Raw genomic sequence first — 20,653 nt, forward strand, 5'->3', positions numbered from 1 at the left:
AGGTGGGAGGGGGGATTGGGATGGGGAATACATGTAAATCCATGGCTAATTCATTTCAATGTATGACAAAAACTACTGCAATGTTGTAAAGTAATTAGCCCCCAACTAATAAAAATAAATGGAAAAAAAAAATGGGGCTATATTCACTGAAAAAGCTTTTGCACAGCTAAGGAAACCATCAACAAGATGAAAAAGCAGCCTACTGAATGGGAGAAGATATTTGAAAAGAATATATCAGATAAGGAAGGGATTGATATTCAAAACAAAGAACACATACATACGTATCAATTTAAAAAAAAAACCTGCTGAAAAAATGGGCAGAGGACCAGAATATTTTTTCGTAGACAATATACAGATTCCCAACATTCACATGAAAAGATGCTCAATATCATTAATTATTAGGGAAAAGAACAGTGCGATATCACTCCACACTTGCAGAAACTGAACTCATCAAAAAGACAAGAAAGAAGTGTTGGTGAAAATGTGGAGAAAAGAGAACACTGGAGCACGTGGTGGTAAAGTAAATTGGTGCAGCCACAATGGAAAACAGTACAGTATTGTTAGTTTAGTCGCTAAGTCAGTCCAACTCTCTTGCGACCCCATGGACTATAGCCATCCAGGCTCCTCTGTCTATATATAGAGGTTCCACAAAGATTAAACATTATGCCACCATATGATCCAGCAATTCCACTATTGAGTATTTATCTGAAAGAAAGCAAAGAACACTAATTTGAAAAGATATATGTGCCCTTGTGTTTATTGCAGCACTATTTACAATAGTCAAGATATGAAAGCAACCTAAGTGCTCACCAAAAGAGGAACAGATAAAGAATATGTGATAAAGATATCACAGATAAATATGTGTATTACACACACACACACAAACACACACATACACATATGTGCTCAGTGCTTAGTCACTTAGCTCTGTCTGACTCTTTGCAATCCTATGGGCTGCAACCCACCAGACTCCTCTGTCTATGGGATTATTTCAACCAGAATACTGGAGTGGTTTGCCATTTCCTCCTCCAGGCAATCTCCCCAACCCAGGGTCTGAATCCATGTCTCCAGTGACTCCTGCATGGGCAAGCAGATTCTTTACCACTGAGTCACCTGAGAATCCCATACACACATATACATGAAATATTATTTAGCCTTAAAAAGAATGAATCTTGCTGGTTGCAGCAAAATTAATGTACCCAGAGGATTATGCTAAGTGAAAGAAGCCAGACAAAGAAAAACAAATACCATAGAACTTCACTTACATGCATAATCTAAAAAAAACAAAACAAATGAACAAACAAAACAAAACAGACTTATAGATACAGAGAACAAACTGGTGGTTGCCAAAAAGGAGGGAAGTAGTAGGATAGACAAAACAGGTGAAGAGGATTAACAGGTGCAAATTTTCAGCTATAAAATAAATGTCATAGGGCTATCATGTACAATATAGTCAATACTGTAAACTTTGTGTAGTGACAGATGACAACTGACCTTATAGTGGTGATGATGTCACAATGGATAAAAAATATGGACTCGCTACATTGTACACACAAAACTAACATAATTTGGTATGTTAATTATAACTCAATAAAAATAAATAAATAAAAATTAACCCTTGAGTACCATGTTTTTAATGTCTTTTTATTATTCTATGTGACAAAATAGGAAGCATGCATAAATACTTCGGTTCCATTATGGTATGACGGTTATCTGAAGTAATTGCACATATACAATTATTTAAGTTGTGAGTTAAATTAGCCACTTTTTTCATGGAATATCAGCTTTCTTTGAAAGAAATAATCACAGAGATACTGGTTCACACTGGAAACAACAGCATTTTTTCCCCCAAAATGAATAAAGTAAGCCTCACAAAGAAAATAGCTAATAGATTTTTTTTTTTTTTTGCTAATAAGACATTTTGAGCTTTCGAGAAATTCTTGAAAACTTTCAACTGTCACCATAAACTTGGAGTTTTGTAAATGATTCTAGGAAGAGCAGGGTAAGATTAATACACGTGACTTTTTTTTTTTTTTTTTGCTATTGCCTAAGGTCTGTGTGGTCAAGGCTATGGTTTTTCCAGTGGTCATGTATGGATGTGAGAGTTGGACTGTGAAGAAAGCTGAGTGCTGAAAAATTGATGCTTTTGAACTGTGGTGTTGGAGAAGACTCTTGAGAGTCCCTTGGACTGCAAGGAGATCCAACCAGTCCATCCTGAAGGAGATAAATCCTGGGTGTTCATTGGAAGAACTGATGCTGAAGCTGAAACTCCAATACTTTGGCCACCTCATGTGAAGAGTTGACTCATTAGAAAAGACCTGATGCTGGGAGGGTTTGGGGGCAGGAGGAGAAGGGGACGACAGAGGATGAGATGGCTGGATGGCATCACTGATTCAATGGGCATGAGTTTGAGTAAACCCCGGGGAGTTGGTGATGGACAGGGAGGCCTGGTGTGCTGCGATTCATGGGGTTGCAAAGAGTCGTACACGACTGAGTGACTGAACTGAACAAACTATGTCAACGATTGGAAGATCTGCATATCTCAGTAAACTAATATTTTCCAAATGACAAATGAATGATATTACAAAGTCTAGTATGGGTAAGAGCTGCTTTTAAAATGTGAAATAGAACAATGAATTTTAGCGTAATAAAGTAAGAAAAATTCACTGATAAGACATTTCATATTGCAAAAACCCTGTAAGAAACTATCACTTATTTAGTTGGTAATAGTATGCAAATACAATATCTAAAATGTTCTGGAAAGGCTGTTATACCCTTTTCCAACTATTGCTCTGTGTGTGTCTGAATATTCATTTTCTATGTCAGCCAAAACAACCTAGTGCAACAGATTGAAAGCAGAACCGTTATGAGAATCTGCTGCCTTCCCAAGCCAGAGATATTTTTTAATTGTATAAAAGTAAAAACAGGGTCACTCTTCTCACTATTTTTGTTTGTTTTGGAAAGTATAACTATTTTTCATTAAAATAGATGAATTTATGTTTAAATGAATTTATGTTGAAGTGCTATGAATTTATGTTTAAAATAATAAATAAAATTTTAATATCTCAACTTTAATTTCTAATGTTCTAAATATCAATTCATATAACCTACATACGTTAAAGCACTTTAGCATCCTCAATAACTTTTAAGAGTGGGGAAGAGACCTACATATAAAAGGATAAGAACTTTCTTACACTGGTCTGCTCTCTGTAGTTAATTTCACGGCTTGCTTTTGATATTTTTGTAAGTCTCTCAACACATTCAGTGATGTCTTTGTTTAACTCAGAGCAGTACTGTGTCCAATTATTTAAGTATACTCTGTTTAACAAGGAGAAGGAATCAATTGTGTGTATGTGTATAGATGTTTAACAGAGTAAGCATAAGCTCTAGTCAACCAGAAAATCCACTTAGGATAAACAATTCATTTCACTAATACTGCATTATTTCATTAATTTTTAAAAACCCAATGGACTTAATTTTACTTTATGATAGAAAGATATTTAGACTTTAAACTTAGGAAAAAGTGAATCTTAACAAATTAGAAAAACTATCCACTCTTTTTTTTTCAATTTTTTAAAACTGAAGTATAGTTGACTTACAACACTGTGTTAATTTCTGGTATATATCCACTGTTTCTGATTCACATTTTTAACCATAGTCTTCAAAAACTGGAAGTGTATTTTTCATATCTCATTTCCATATATAAATATATCTCACAGATGAAAAGATAAGTTTTATTTTTTAACAAAAATATACATTCTAGAATTACAAAACCTCAGAAAAATCAGTTAGTCCATGTTTCTTAACGTGTTCAAATACCAATAAGCTGATTTAAACATCAGAAGTATAACTTAAGAATGATATTGACCAGCATTTATAAAAAAAAGACTATGTAAATTCATAATCTCAGAGTTAAACTGAAATGTACCCAGGATGTACTTTTAACACAAACAGAGTGAAAAAGTTCATATTTATCATTTTAGCACTTTAATGGTTAAAGTTAATGTCAGTTTCCTTTGCTGAGTGTCTCATAAGAATTATATCAGTTCAGTCGTTTAATAAATATCTGTTGGAACACCTTCCATGTGCCAGGGATATAATGCTAAACTGATAATCTGAAGTACAAAAGGCAGTCCAATATATTTTATATTATAATGTAGGTACAGAAGGAAAGTAATAGAAAAAAAGAGAAAACAAGGGGAGAGGATGGACACTCTTTCAGAATGACTGATCAGTGATCCGAAACCTGAATAAAATAAGGGATGGAGTCATGAAAAGAGCTGAGGGGACAGTGGGCAGACAGAAAGAACCACATACATAATTGCGTCAAGCCAAAGAAAGCTTAGTTTCACCTTGGGTCTCTGGTATTCAATATCTCAATTCTTTGAAGTAGTTACTGTTATTAATCCTTTTCCACACATGAGGAAGGTGAGGATCAGAGAGGTAAAATTATTCCTGAAGATCTCTTTGCTAAAATCTATTAAATGCTAGATTTGCACACAATCTGATTTCAGAATGTGAGTTGTGTCTATCAATAAATTATGTCACTTAATATGAATCCATGATTCTAACAGCTGACCTATGATTCTGCAGTCCCTCATATTAAACTACAAAATCTTATTATGACATACATCATAAAAATAATTCATTTCTTATAATCTGCAAGCTTTTAAAATTTGAAACTGTATTTGAATGCAGATTATTTTTAAACTATTATTATAACATATGCAAATTATGTGCAAGTTATCTTTACACTGTTCTGTTAAAACCAAAAAAAAAACCAACAAAGTAGTCAAATTTCTAGCCATTACTTTTAAAAAGTGATCAACTGAGAATTTTCATAAAGCCAAAATAAGAAACTCAGAATACAAATTGGGGTGTATGCTAAACAGTAAGTGACTTTTGCAATAAAATTTAGAAAAATGCAGGAATTCAAGCAACAAGGCTGAACTCCAGCATGTCCCACCGGGAGACCAGAGTGCAATAAGAACGCAATTATTTCAGAATCTGTGACTTAGCTGTATCTAGACACACCATGCCCATCCTCTTCACCCATATACCCACACCAACCCTGCCTTTATCACTCTGCTCTACCTCTGTTTCTTCTGTTTGTAACACACGTTGTTGTTTTCCCTGGTGGTTGTTGTTCAGTCACTCAGTTGTGTCTGACCTTTGCAACCCCATGCACTGCAGCATGCCAGGCTTCCCTGTCTCTTCACCATCTCCTGGAGTTTGCTCAAACTCATGTCCACTGAACTGATGATGCCATCCAACCATCTCATCCTCTGTCACCCCCTTCTCCTCCTGGTTAACATTCTATTAATCCCTCCTGCCCTTTCTTCCTGCCTTTCCCCTTCCCTGTTTCTCTTTTCTCACTTATTTCTTACAATACTCATTTGGCTATTACTCAGAAGAGTTGCTAAGGTCCAAAATAATAACTGAAATATAGCTTCGTGGGAACATGAGTATCTACATTTATATGAATGAGTACTTGTTACTGACAAATTGTAGTTAATAAAATCCAGTGAAAAATTAGAATTTTGGGCCAATTAGTAATTTCCTATAAGGCCTTCTTATTAAGTCCCTGAATTTATACATAAAATATGTCACATTTGACAAAGGGGATACTCTAGAGTAGTTCATACTCACTGACTAAGAAATATCTCAACAGTAAATTTGCATCAAGTCCCTGAACATTTTAATCCTCAAAGGGGTAATAGCAAGCTAATAAAATAGGAATTACCCTAAAGAAACTAAACTGTAGTATGTATGATATGATCTAACAATGACTGAGACAGAAAAATATATTTAATTTTCAAAACAACTGTTAAGGAAATGCAAAAGTGAGGCAATAATTCTGAATATAGAAAAGGTTTCATTTCTAGATACCTGCAAAAATTTTCCCCACTTCTTTTTTCTTTAATTTTCCTTATATAAAGGTTTATTGATGGTCTCTAGATACAAAGATTTAGAGTATGGTAACCAGGCAGAAAGGGATAAAAATTAAGGAATATATTCCTTAGAAAGAATGTTAGCTGCATGGGTCAGTGTCTCAAATCTAATCAACCTAAGAAAGTCTCCCAAATGTCAGGAATGAGTTTAGCAAGGTGCTCAAGGTCTGAAAAGTATCCATCTGGGGAAATTTCCTGAGCGCCAGTAAACTGGAAAGGAACATCAGAGGGCCAGGAGCAAATGTTATTAATTAGTTTTTCCTTGTGTGGGTCAGAAACTTTCAACAGGAAAACAAGTGAACAAACAAAGCAATCATTCTTCTCTGTTGGCTGACTGTATTGAATTCAAATTTGAGAGCCTGGATAACCGGATTTTTTTTTTCTGGATCCTGTCCCAAAATTTTCTACTCTATCTGCAATTGTTCTTCTATATGACCCCATGCTCCAGTTTAACTGATGTTTCCATACTTCTCAGGGACAAGGTGATGAACCTTTATCCTTGCTTTATGCATATTTGTACTCTTTCCCCAGACTTTTTTCTCTACACATCACTTGTCTACCTCTCTTTCAAGATCCCTCTCATTATACCTCTTTTCTTTCAGACTCTGCTGATCCATCAGGTTTCTTCCCTTCAAATTGTCTATAAGAGTGACCATATCAAAAAAAAAAAAGTGACCATATCTATATCACATTTCACATAAAACTATATTTCTTTCTGTTTTAATTCTATTGAGCATAATTCCTGACAGATATTTAACATTTAACCAATATTAGGCCCATTCTCCTTCTTCTCAAACTATGTTGTATCATTTATTCATTAAGAAAATAAAATATTGATCAAGAACTCAGTTATTCCTCAATTTTCTCAAAACAACTGTTTTGTATGATATGATCTAACAATGACTGAGACAGAAAAATATATTTAATTTTAAAAACAACTGTTAAGGCATATCTCTGGTGTTTTTTTCTTTCTTTCTTTCTTTCTTTCTTTTTTTTTTTTTTTTTTTTGCTGAATTGGTTAAATCTTTTAAAAATGATGCTCATAAAGCAAGCCAAATAGCATATGCTGGATGATCTCAAACACATATTTATAGCTACATGTTTAAGGAAAGAAGACAGCTGTTAGTGCATATTGGGTGGCTTTTCTTTTTCTTGTTTAACATTTTACCGTTTTGTTCATAGTTACAAAGAAGAATGTTTTGGTGAGTTTCATCATGGAGAAATAATGTGTGCAAAAGTAAACTTAGGCTATTTTCAGCATTGTTACTATTGTTACTAAGCAATGCTAAGTTCTAGGTATTGCTGCTCATTAATACCTCTGGAAAACACACTGAAGAGAAGGTTTGCATTACCTTGCAGATATGTCACCTATTTTTGAAACAATACTTTAGCACTTATTGTATACTATGTTCCTAGGGCCAAGATAGACTATTTTCTCTGCCTTGTAACTCCTATTTTAAATCAAATATAATGGGCTATTTGTACCTTTCAGAATTTTAACAATAGAAATTTCAACATGGTGTGACTAAACTTAAACAAAACCACCAAGTCAAACATCAAGAATTGAAACAAAGAGAAATAGGGTAGTAAAATGTCATATTAAAGTCGTCAGTAAAGTACAGGTTAGCCATATAATCAACACAAGATAAAGGGCCATTGCCATATTGTTGTTTGGGGTTTTTTGTTTGTTTGTTTTTGGTTTTTTCTTTTGAAGTCACATTTTATGCATATAAAAATAATAGCTTGTGAAGGAAATCATATTATTCAGGGGCCAGAGCAGGTAATGTTGAAATGGTCTTTCTGAATGGTATTCACATGGAACAGAATGTTTAGTAATATTTGTTTGAGGTTTGATGAAGAGAGAAATAGGTTTCAGCTTCTGAGGCTTTAAAATGGAAAAAGGAGGGTCAGGATGGGGAAAACATATACACCCATGGGTGATTCATGTGAATGTATGGCAAAAAACCACCAAAATTTTGTAATTGGCCTCCAATTAAAATTTTAAAAATAAAAATAAATAAAAGAAAAAAATTGAAAAGAAATCACTGTAATAATTTATCAAATATATTTTACATTTTGTATTTTTAAGTGACTAAAAATCTCAAAGTTACATAAATTGTATAAAGTAGGTGAAACCCAATCAGTGTTGTAAAAGTGAAGAACAAGGAGAAATGCTTTGATAGTCACTGACATATTATCCACTGGTTCATCTGGAAGCTAATACCTGTACTCTTAGGACAAGCATATCCTGGCAGGTAGCCAGGGATCTTAAAGTTTGTCAGGACCATAAAATGTGATGTTGATGTAATCTAATCACCTGCATAATTCTGACTTCTCCAAATTCTCACTTATCATATTCAAAGTAAATAAGCAGTCCTGTGAGAGCAAGTTTTCATCTTCTCACAACTAGGCTGTTCCCTGTCTTAAATTAAATTTTGTCATTACTTCAGATATTTTGCTTTCTCAATCTTCTTTCTCTGGGCTTTATGAGGACAAGCAGAACACCATGATTCCCTGTGAGGCCTCAGACCTGTTCTTTCTTTTCCAAGCTGACCACCACTGCTCCACTACTGCTATAATTAATTAACTTCTTTGCAAGGACAAGCTATTTTCTGTTCCATGTATAATACAGCACTGATACCCATTCAGATGTTATCTGATTATCATGTTTATAATAATAACAGCCAGATTCATCATTTATAGCAAAAAGATAAATATAATTTGGGGAAGTAAAGTAGTAAGAGAATGGTCTTTGCTTGCATGTAGATTTTGGTATATGGCTTCTTGAAATCTACTTTGTGGGAGAAAAATCAGAGAAAACATTGTGTTGCACAGACAGATACAGCATGTTAAGAGATGGAAAAGTTGAAGTTTCTAAAAAAAATATATACTCTCTCTTTATTGGTCTTTAGATGCAAAATAATATCAAAAAAATCAAAATGGATATTTGGGGAAATTTACAAGCTGATTCTTACTTGAATGCAAAAAAGCAAAGACATAAGTATGGTCAATATGCCTTGAGGAACAAAAATAAGGCAGGTGAAATTGCCGTACGATGTATCAAGACTTACTAGAATGCCACAGCAACTAAAAGAGGTGGTTGGGGGTCTCAGAAAGAGAAAATAACTTAAACTCAAGAGAAAAAAGAATACAAATTCAAGATAGCAACAGACTAGGGCAAAACTAGCAGGAAGATGAAAGCAGTACATACAAGTAGCTTCTGTGATACTCATAATCTTCAAATTTTTCAGATGTGAATTATTATGCTTCATAACTCACCTATAAATGTACTATTTTGTGTTACATATTTATGTTTTAAATAAAACATTTTAAATACAGTAGCAAAATAATATATCATCATTTAAATAAATACAAAAAATAAAACTATACATTTAAGTGCATAAGAAAAAATGTGGCAAGATTCACACCAAACTTGTAACAGCTTTTAATCTCTGAAAGTGAGAATGGATTCAGAAAGAACAATCCATTGAAATGAATTAGCCATGGATTTTTTTTTTTAGCCTCCAACTGATAAAAATAAATGGAAAAAAAAATCCAAAAAAATAAAAAAATAAATTAAAAAAAAAAAACAGAAAGAACAATCCATTATTTTGGTGCACTATCTTTTCACCATAAGAAGCCACTCATACTTTTGCTTCATTAATTTTAAAACATTAATAAAAAATGGGAAATTAGCCAAAAAACTTCTTAATATAAATCTTTACAAACCATTTGCATTGCAAAATATAAAAAAAGTACCATCTTCCCAGTTTCACTTATGCCAAATAACATGAGTATCCATAACTTTTTTAACACAGCAAGTTAGAGTTGGACTGCAGATTACACTGATCTATTCTGGAAAGAGAGCCCAAGTATTTCAGCTAATATGACCTCAGACAATAGACTAGCATAAAAAATTAATATATAACTAATATAAACAGTATATTTATAATTTATATAATTAAATTGTGCCTATTTATATATGATATATAAACTATATAATGAAGTGGAAAATTGAATGTCATATTTTGGGGGGTATGCTTAAATATCTAGAAATAGCTGCTATGATAGTCATCATTACTTAGAATTCTTAGGGACTATATAAATGAATGTAATAACCTGAAATACTTCACAAATTTATAACAAATGCCTCTGCATCAAGGAGTAGAAATCACCTGAGGAGGCCCCCAAATAAATTAAATTCCTTTTCCCTTCTTAAATTTCAGTCGATCAGGCTGTCCCACTTTTTGTGACCCCATGGACTGCAACACGCCAGGCTTCCCTCATTAGCAACTTCCAGACCTTACTCAAACTCATGTCCATCCAGTCGGTGATGCCATCCAACCATCTCATCCTCTGTTATATCCTTCTCCTCCTGTCTTCAATCTTTCCCAGCATCAGGGTCTTTTCCAATGAGTCAGTTCTTTGCATGAGGTGGTGAAAGTATTGGAGTTTCAGCTTCAGAGTCAGTCCTTCTAATGAACATTCAGGACTGATTTTCTTTAGGATTGACCAGTTGAGTCTCCTTATAGTCCAAGGGACTCTCAAGAGTCTTCTCCAACACCACAGTTCAAAAGCATCAATTCTTTGGTGCTCAGCTTTCTTTATAGTCCAACTCTCACATCCATATATGACTACTGGAAAAACCACAGCTTTGACTAGATGGACCTTTGTCAGTAAAATAATGTCTCTGCTTTTTAATATGCTGCCTAGGTTGATCATAGCTCTTCTTCCAAGGAGCAAGTGTCTTTTAATTTCATGGCTAGCAGTCACCATCTGCAGTGATTTTGGAGCCCAAGAAAATAACGTCTCTCACTGTTTCCATTGCTTCCCTTTCTATTTGCCGTGAAGTGATGGGACTGGATAACATGATCTTTGTTTTCTAAATGTTGAGTTTTAAACCAGCTTTTCCACTCTCCTTTTTCACTTTCATCAAGAGGCTCTTATTTCCTCTGGTGGTGTCATCTGCATATCTTAGGTTATTGATATTTCTCCTGGCAATGTTGATCCCAGTTTGTGCTTCATCCAGGCCAGCATTTCACAAGGTGTACTCTGCATGTAAGTTAAATAAGCAGGGTGACAATATACAGCCTTGACATACTCCTTTCCTGATTTGGAACCAGTCCATTGTTCCATGTCTGGTTCTAACTGTTGCTTCTTGACCTGCATATGGATTTTTCAGGAGGCAGGTTAGGTGGTCTGGCATTCCCATCTCTTGAAGAATTTTCAACAGTTTGTTGTGATTCACTCAGTCAAAGGCTTTGGCATAATCAATAAAGCACAAGTAGATGTTTTTCTGGTATTCTCTTGCTTTTTCTATAATCCAGCAGATGATGGCAATTTGATCTCTGCTTCCTCTGCCTCTTGTAAATCCAGCTTGCACATCTGGAAGTTCTTGGTTCACGTACTGTTGAAGCCTGGCTTGGAGAATTTTGAGCATTACTTTGCTAGCGTGTGAAATGAGTGTAATTGTGTGCTAGCTGGAACATTCTTCGGCATTGCCTTTCTTTGGGATTGGAATGAAAACTGACCTTTTCCAATCCTGTGGCCACTGCTGTTTTCCAAATAAGCTGGCATATCGAGTGCAGCACTTTCACAGCGTCATCTTTTAGGATTTGAAATAGTTAAACTAGAATTCCATCACCTCCACTAACTTTGTTCATGGTGATACTTCCTAAGGCCCATTTGACTTCAGGCTCCAGAATGTCTGACTCTAGGTGAGTGATCACACCATCATGGTTATCTGGGTCATGAAGATATTTTTTTTACAGTTCTTCTGTGTATTCTTGTCACCTTTTCTTAATATCTTCTGCTTCTCTTAGGTCCATACCATTTCTGTCCTTTATTTTGCCCATCTTTGCATGAAATGTTCTCTTGGTATCTCTAATTTTATTTTTTTTAATTAATTAAATTGTTTATTTTAATTGAAGGCTAATTACTTTACAATATTGTAGTGGTTTCTGACATACATCGATGTGAATCAGCCATCAGTGTACACATGTCCCCAAACCAGAACCCCTTCCTACCTCCCTCCCCATCCCATCCCTCAGGGTCATCCCAGAGCACCCGCCCTGAGCACCCTGTCTCATGCATCCAACCTGGATGGGAAATCTATTTCATGTATGGTAATGTACATGTTTCAGTGCTGTTCTCTCAAATCATCCCACCCTCACCTTTTCCCACAGAGTCCACAAGTCTCTTCTTTACATCTGTGTCTCTTTTGCTGTCTTGTATATAGGGTCATTGTTAACCATCTTTCTAAATTTCATACATATGCATCAATATACTATATTGGTGTTCTACTTTCTGACTTACTTCACTCTGTATAATAGGCTCCAGTTTCACCCACCTCATTAGTACTGATTCAAATGCATTCATTTTAATAGCTGAGTAATAGTCCATTGTGTATATGTACCACAGCTTTCTTATCCATTAGTCTGCTGATGAACATCTAGGTTGCTTCCATGACCTAGGTATTGTAAGTAGTGAATTAGTAATAGTAGTAGCAGTGAAAGTCACTCAGTCGTGTCCGACTCTTGAGACCCCATGGACTGTAGCCCGCAAGGTTCCTCTGTCCATGGGATTCTCCAGGCAAGAATACTGGCGTGGGTTGCCATTTCCTTGTCCAGGGGATCTTCCCGATCCAGGAATCAAACCCATGTCTCCTGCATTGCAGATTCTTTACCGACTGAGCTAGGAGGGAAGCCCAGGTATTGTAAACAGTGCTGCAATGAACATTGGGGTGCACGTGTCTTTTTCAGTTCTGGTTTCCTCGGTGTGTATGCCCAGAAGTGGGATTGCTGGGTCATATGGCAGTCTATTTCCAGTTTTTAAAGGAATCTCCACACTGTTCTCCATAGTGGTTGTACTAGTTTGCATTCCCACCAACAGTGTAAGAGGGTTCCCTTTTCATCTGCACCCTCTCCAGCATTTACTGTTTGTAGACTTTTTGAGAGCAGCCATTCTGACTGGCATGAGATGGTACTTCATTGTGGTTTTGATTTGCATTTCTCTGATAATGAGTGATGCTGAGCATCTTTTCATGTATTTGTTAGTCATCTGCATGTCTTCTTTGGAGATATGTCTGTTCAGTTCTTTGGCCCATTTTTTGATTGGGCCGTTTATTTTTCTGGTATTGAGCTGCATGAGCTGCTTGTATATTTTTGAGATTAATTCTTTGTCAGTTGCTTCATTTGCTATTATTTTCTCCAATTCTGAAGGCTTTTTTCACCTTGCTTATATTTTCCTTCGTTGTGCAAAAGCTTTTAAGTTTAATTCAGTCCCATTTGTTGATTTTGCTTTTATTTCTATTACTCTGAGAGGTGGGTCATAGAGGATCTTGCTGTGATTTATGTCAGAGAGTGTTTTGACTATGTTTTCCTCTAGGAGTTTTATAGTTTCTGGTCTTACATTTAGATCTTTAATCCATTTTGAGTTTATTTTTGTGTATGATGTTAGAAAGTGTTCTAATTTCATTCTTTTACAAGTGGTTGACCAGTTTTCCCAGCACCACTTGTTAAAGAGATTATCTTTTCTCCATTGTATATTCTTGCTTCCTTTGTCAAAGATAAGGTGTCCATAGATGCATGGTTTATCTCAGGGCTTTCTATTTTGTTCCATTGATCTATGTTTCTGTCTTTGTGCCAGTACCATACTGTCTTGATGACTGTGGCTTTGTAGTAGAGCCTGAAGTCAGGCAGGTTGATTCCTCCAGTTCCATTCTTCTTTCTCAAGATTGCTTTGGCTATTTGAGGTTTTTTGTATTTCCATACAAATTGTGAGCTTAGTTGTTCTAGTTCTCTGAAAAATACTGTTGGTACCTTGATAGGGATTGCACTGAATCTACAGATTGCTTTGGGTATTTTCATTTTCTTATTTCATATTTCATTTTCACTATTGATTCTTCTGATCCATAAACAAGGTATATTTCTCCATTTACTTGTGTCATCTTTGATTTCTTTCATCAGTGTTTCATAGTTTTCTATATATAGGCCTTCTGTTTTTTAGGTGGATTTATTCCTAAGTATTTTACTCTTTTCATTGCAGTGGTGAATGGAATTGTTTCCTTAATTTCTCCTTCTGTTTTCTCATTGCTACTGTATAGAAATGCAAGGGATTTCTGTGTGTTAATTTTATATCCTGAAACTTTACTATTTTCATTGATTAGTTCTAGTAATTTTTTGGTCTCTTCAGGGTTTATATATAGAGGATCATGTCATCTGCAAACAGTGAGAGTTTTACTTCTTCTTTTCCAATCTGGATTCCTTTTATTTCTTTTTCTTCACTGATTGTTGTGGCTAAAACTTCCAAAACTATGCTGAATAGTACAGGTGAGAGTGGGCACCCTGGTCTTATTCCTGACTTTAGGGGAAATGCTTTCAATTTTTCACCATTCAGGATAATGTTTGCTGTGGGTTTATCATATATGGCTTTATTATGTTGAGGTACATTCCTTGTATGCCTGCTTTCTGGAGGATTTTTATCATAAATGGATGTTGAATTTTGTCAAAGGCTTTCTCTGCATCTTTTGAGATAATCATATGATTTTTATCTTTCAGTTTGTTAATGTGGTGTATCATATTGATTGATTTGTGAATATTTAAGAATCCTTGCATCCCTGGAATAAAGCCCGCTTGGTCATGATGTATGATCTTTTTAATATGTTGTGGGATTCTGTTTGCTAGAATTTTGTTAAGGATTTTTGCATCTATGTTCATCAGTGATATTGGTCTGTAGTTTTCTTTTTTTGTGGCATCTTTGTCAGGTTTTGGTGTTAAGGTGATGGTGGCCTCATAGAATGAGTTTGGCAGTTCATCTTCCTCTGCAATTTTCTGGAAGAGTGAGTAGGGTGGGTGTTAGCACTTCTCTAAATTTTGGGGAGAATTCACCTGTGAAGCCATCTGGTCCTGGGGTTTTGTTTTTTGGAAGATTTTTTTTATTACAATTTTGATTTCTGTGCTTGCGGTGGGTCTGTTAAGATTTTCTATTTCTTCCTGGTTCAGTTATGGAAGGTTATGCTTTTCTAAGAATTCATCCATTTCTTCCGAGTTGTCCATTTTATTGTCATACAGTTGCTGATAGTAGTCTCTTATGATCTTTTGTATTTCTGTGTTGTCTATTGTGATTTCTCTATTTTCATTTATAATTTTGTTGATTTGATTCTTCTTTTTTTTACTGATGAGTCTGGCTAATGGTTTGTCTATTTTATTTATCTTCTCAAAGAACCAGCTTTTAGTATTGTTGATTTTTGCTATAGTCTCCTTTCTTTCTTTTTCAATTATTTCTGCTCTAATTTTTATAATTTCTTTCCTGCTACTAACCCTAGGGTTCTTCATTTCTTCTTTTTCTAGTTGCTTTTGATGTAAAGTTAGGTTATTTATTTGATTTTTCTCTTGTTTCTTGAGGTAAGATTATAATGTTATGAACTTTCCGCTTATTACTGCTTTTACTGAATCCCATAGTTTTGGGGTTGGGTTGTCATGTTTTCATTTTCATTTGCTTCTCTGCATATTTTGATTTATTCTGTGATTTGCTGATTATTCAGAAATGTGTTGTTTAGCCTTCATATGTTTGTATTTTTAATCATTTTTTTTCCTGTAGTTGACTTCTAATCTTACCTCATTGTGATCAGAAAAGATGTTTGAAATGATTGCAATTTTTTTTTAATTTACCAAGGCTATATTGATGGCCCAGGGTGTGATCTATCCTGGAGAAAGTTCCATGTGTGCTTGAGAAAAAGGTGAAATTCACTGTTTTGTGGTGAAATGTCCTATAGATATCAATTAGATCTAACTGGTCCATTTTATCACTTAACGTGTGTGTTTCCTTGCTAATTGTCTGTTTAGTTGATCTATCCATAGGTGTGAGGGGGTATTAAAGTCTCCCACTATTACTGTGTTACTGCTAATTTCCCCTTTCATACTTGTAAGCATTTGCCTTACATATTGTAGTGCTCCTATGCTGGGTGCATATATAATTGTTATTTCTTCTTATTGGATTGAGCCTTTGATCATTATGTAGTGTCCTTCTTTTTCTCTTTTCATGTCCTTTTTTCAAACTTTATTTTATCTGTTATGAGTATTGCTACTCCTGCTTTCTCTGGGTCTCCATCTGTGAGAAATATCTTTTTCCAGCCCTTCACTTTCAGTCTGTATGTGTCCCTTGTTTTGAGGTGGGTCTCTTGCAGACAGCATATACAGAGGTCTTGTTTTTGTATCCATTTGGCCAGTCTTTGTTTTTTGGGGCATTCAACCTATTTACATTTAAGGTAATTACTGATAAGTATGATCCCATTGCTATTTACTTTATTGTTTTGAGTGTATAAACCTTTTCTGTGTTTCCTGTCTAGAGAAGATCCTTTAGCATTTGTTGAAGAGCTGGTTTGGTGGTGCTGAATTCTCTTAGCTTTTGCTTGTCTATAAAGCTTTAGATTTCTCCTTCATATATGAATGAGATCCTTGCTGGGTACAGTAATCTGGGTTGTAGGTTTTTCTCTTTCATCACTTTAAGTATGTCCTGCCATTCCCTTCTGGTCTGAAGAGTTTCTGTTGAAAGATCAGTTGTTATCCTTATGGGAATCCCCTTGTGTGTTATTTGTTGTTTTTCCTTTGCTGCTTTTAATGTTTGCTCTTTGTGTTTGATCTTCATTAATTTGATCAATATGTGTCCTGGGGGTGTTTTGCCTTGGGTTTATCCTGTTTGGGACTCGGGGTTTCTTGGAGTTTCTTGAAGGCTATTTCTTTCCCCATTTTAGGGAAGTTTTCAATTATTTTCAAGTATTTTCTCATGGCCTTTCTCTTTGTCTTCTTCTTTTGGGACTCCTATGATTCGAATGTTGGGGAGTTTAACATTGTCCCAGAGGTCTCTGAGGTTGTCCTCACTTCTTTTAATTCTTTTTCCCCTTCTTCTTCATTTACTTCCACCATTCTATCTTCCACCTTCACTTATCCTATCTTTTGCCTCAGTTATTCTACTGTTGGTCCCCTCCAGAGTGCTTTTGATCTCAGTTATTGCATTATTCATTATTGATTGACTCTTTTTTATTTCTTCTAGGTCCTTATTAAACATTTCTTGCATCTTCTCAATCCTTGTCTCTAGTCTATTTATCTGTAACTCTATTTTATTTTCAAGATTTTGGATGATCTTTACTATCTCTATCCTGAATTCTTTTTCAGGTAGACTCCCAATCTCCTCCGCTTTTGTTTGGTTTGGTGGGCATTAATCATGTTTCTTTACCTGCTGAACATTTATCTGCCTTTTCATTTTGTTTAGATTGTTGTGTTTGGGGTGGCCTTTCTGTAGGCTGGAAGTTTGTGGTTCCTCTCTATTGTGGAGGTTGCTGCATGTAGGTGGGGTTGGACGAGTGGCTTGTCAAGGTTTCCTGGTTAGGGAAGCTTGCATCAGTGTTCTGCTGGATGGAGCTGCATCTCTTCTCTCTGGAGTGCAGTGAAGTGTCTGGTAGTGAGTTCTGAGGAGTCTATGAGTTTGGTGTGACTTTGGGCAGCCTGTATTTTAATGCTCAGGGCTGGGTTCCTGTGTTTCTGGAGAATTAGCATGGTATGTCTTGTTCTGGAACTTGGCTCTTGGGTGGAGCTTGGTTTCAGGGTAGGTATGGAGGCTTTTGGATCAGCTCTTGTTGATTAATGTTCCCTGGAGTCAGGAGTTGTCTGGTGCATTCAGATTTTGGATTTAAGCCTCCTGCCTCTGGCTTTCAGTCTTATTCTTACAGTAGCCTCAAGACTTCTCCATCCATACAGCACAGATAATAAATCATATAGGTTAATGGTGAAAAAATTCTCCACAGTGAGGGACACCCAGGGAGGTTCACAGAGTTACATGGAGAAGAGAAAAGGGAGGAGGGAGATAGAGGTGACCAGGAGGAGAAGAGGGGAGTCAAAAGGGGAGAGAACAATCTAACCAGTAATCAGTTCCCTAAGTGTTCTCCACAGCCTGGAACACCCAGAGAGATTCACAGAGTTAAGTAGAGGAGAGAAGGGGGAAGGAAAGATAGAGGTGACCTGGGGGAGAAAAGGGAGAGTCCAAAGGGGAGAGAGCAATCAAGCCAGTAATCACACCCCTAAGTAAAATGGGTTCTGAAGATTAGAGTCTTAAAGGTACAAAATTGATAACAAATACCAAAAAGCAAAGATTAAAAATCTAGAGTAGAGGTAAGACTCTCAAAAATACAATATTATAAACACAAAACAAAATAAATCACAAAATTATAAAAAATATATATATGAAATTTGCCTTAAAACTGGCTCTTTTTTTTGCAAGGTAATAGTAGGTTATAAAAATGAAAGTTAAAGGGTTAATAAAGAACCTAAAAATAAAAAAATTAAAATTAAAAAGTGATAATAGTAAAAATATATCTAGGAATTTCTCTCAAGCTGTTGAGGGTGGTGTGGGGTCAGTTCGGTTTTAGATAGTTCCTTGTTCCAGCTTATACTTCTTCTCAAGGTCTATAGGCCCCTTCCAATGCTTTTCCAATGTTAACTACAGGGTTTTAATCTGTTGCACCTGTCACTTTCAGAGCGATTCCCTCTTCTTTGTTTATTTTGACTTCCTCTGTTGGCAAGTCTCTTTGGTGTCTAATTTCCGCCCTGACACAAGGGGGTGAAGGTGGTCACTTATTCAGGCTTACTTGTTCGGTTGCGCTGTGGGGAGGGAGGACACTGCAAACAAATATGGCTGGCGTGTGTGGGGAGTGCCCGCGGTGTATGGGCCACACTGGCTTTGCCCCAGCTCAAGGCAGCGCGAGCTTTCCGGGTCTACACTGCTCTGGCTCCAGGGTGCTCTGCAGGGTGCTGTCCAAAGCAGGCCCTGCAGTTTTGTGCGCTTCCCAGGTCTAAGCCACTCAGGTTCAGGTTCTCAGGTACTCCATAAAGGCACAGACTCGGTTGGGCGTGCATTTTGTGCTCTTCACAGGTCCGAGCAACTCAGGCGACCAGGTGATTGGAGAGTGCACTGCCCCATGTGGACTGTGCGTCTTAACCCCCTCCAGGGTCCCAGCCACTCGGTTTCCCAGGTGTGCCACAAGAGTGCTGCCCCAGCTGTGCCAGGTGTCTCCTCTGGGGAGCTGATCTCTGGCTGCGACCCTCCTGGCAGATGTCAACCGTCCAGGATCCCCGAAGACTTGGTTAGCAACTGGGAGCCTGCTCACACTTTGGTGGAGGATACCATCTCTGGGGCTGAGACTGCCCCTTGCTTTCCTGCTCTGGCTGGTCGCTTGCCTGCCTCTTTGCCTCAGGCGGGGAAGAGGGATGGGCCGGACCCCAGCCAGCTAGCTCTCCTTTGGTATTCCCTCAGTCCTTTGTTCTATGAATGGGCTAGGCTACGCCTTAGGTTAGAGCTTTTCGAAGGAAAGTTCTCTCTGTCTTTCTCTGTCTTTTCTTCTCTCTCTGGCTATCTCAGGGTTAGCTCCCTCAGATTGTCCTCAGGGCATTCAGACGCAGTCCTTACGGTAAGCATGCAACCTGCCCCTCCCCGTTCAGCCACCAATCAGCGGTGGCAGCCACGGGCATCTGGGCTACCTCTCTGCTGGGAGTTATGGTTAGGCACCTATTCTGTGGGAATTTTTTTTTTTTTTCTCCCCTCCTGGTTATGTTGCCCTCTGAGATTCCAGAACTCCCCACAGACCCAAAAGTGAGAGGGTTTGGAAACTTCCCCTTCTTCACGACTTCCTCCCTGGGACGGGTCTCTGTCCCTAACTCTTTTGCCTCTTTTTGTCTTTTATATTTTGTCCTACCTCCTTTCAAAGAGAATGAGCTGCCTTTCTGGGTGCCTGGTGTCCTCCGCCAGCATTCAGAAGTTGTTTTGTGAAAGTTGTTCAGCATTCAAAGGATCTTTTGATGAATATGTGGGGGAGAAAGTGGTCTCCCTGTACTATTCCTCCACCACCTTAGGACAGCCTCTTTAATTTTCTTGAAGAGATCTCTAGTCTTTCCTATTCTATTGTTTTCATCTATTTCTTTGCATTGATCACTGAGGAAGACTTTCTTATCTCTCCTTGGCTAGTCTTTGGAACTCTGCATCCAAATGGGTATATCTTTCCTTTTCTCCTTTGCCTTTCCCTTCTCTTCTTTCCATAGCTATTTGAAAGGCCTCCTCAGACAACCATTTTGCCTTTTTGCATTTCTTTTTCTTGGGGATGGTCTTGATCATCACCTCTTGCACAATGTCATGAACCTCTGTCCATAGTCCTTCAGAAACTCTGTCTATCAGATCTAATCCCTTGAATCTACTTGTCACTTCTACTGTATAATCATGAAGGATTTGATTTAGGTCATACCTGAATGGTCTAGTGGTTTCCCTACTTTCTTCAATTTAAGTTTGAATTCAACAATAAGGAATTCATGACCTCCCTTCTTACTTCTGTTTTATTAAAAAGTAAAACAAAGTGTCAGCATAGAGATTGAAGCATCATCCTTATTCCTAGGAGGTGAAGCAGGTGGGTGTGTTCTACTTCTTTTGGCCAATATGACTTGTTAATATGTGAAAAAGCTGATGTTCCCACCCAGTTCTGTCAGTACTAGAAGTGGATCCACCCCAGAAGGGGCTGAGACCCTAAGCACTAGAATGGCCTTGTGCTCCGCATCCCAGCAGTGCTAAGGGGAAAAGGCCACTTCTCACAGTGACCCATTAAATAAAGCACTCCACACCCAAGGGATCTTAAGAGGGTTAAAAAGAAAGAAACAAGGAAT

Source organism: Odocoileus virginianus, chromosome 14 (genome assembly GCF_023699985.2).
Source record: "Odocoileus virginianus isolate 20LAN1187 ecotype Illinois chromosome 14, Ovbor_1.2, whole genome shotgun sequence".
In the NCBI taxonomy this organism is placed as follows: domain Eukaryota; kingdom Metazoa; phylum Chordata; class Mammalia; order Artiodactyla; family Cervidae; genus Odocoileus; species Odocoileus virginianus.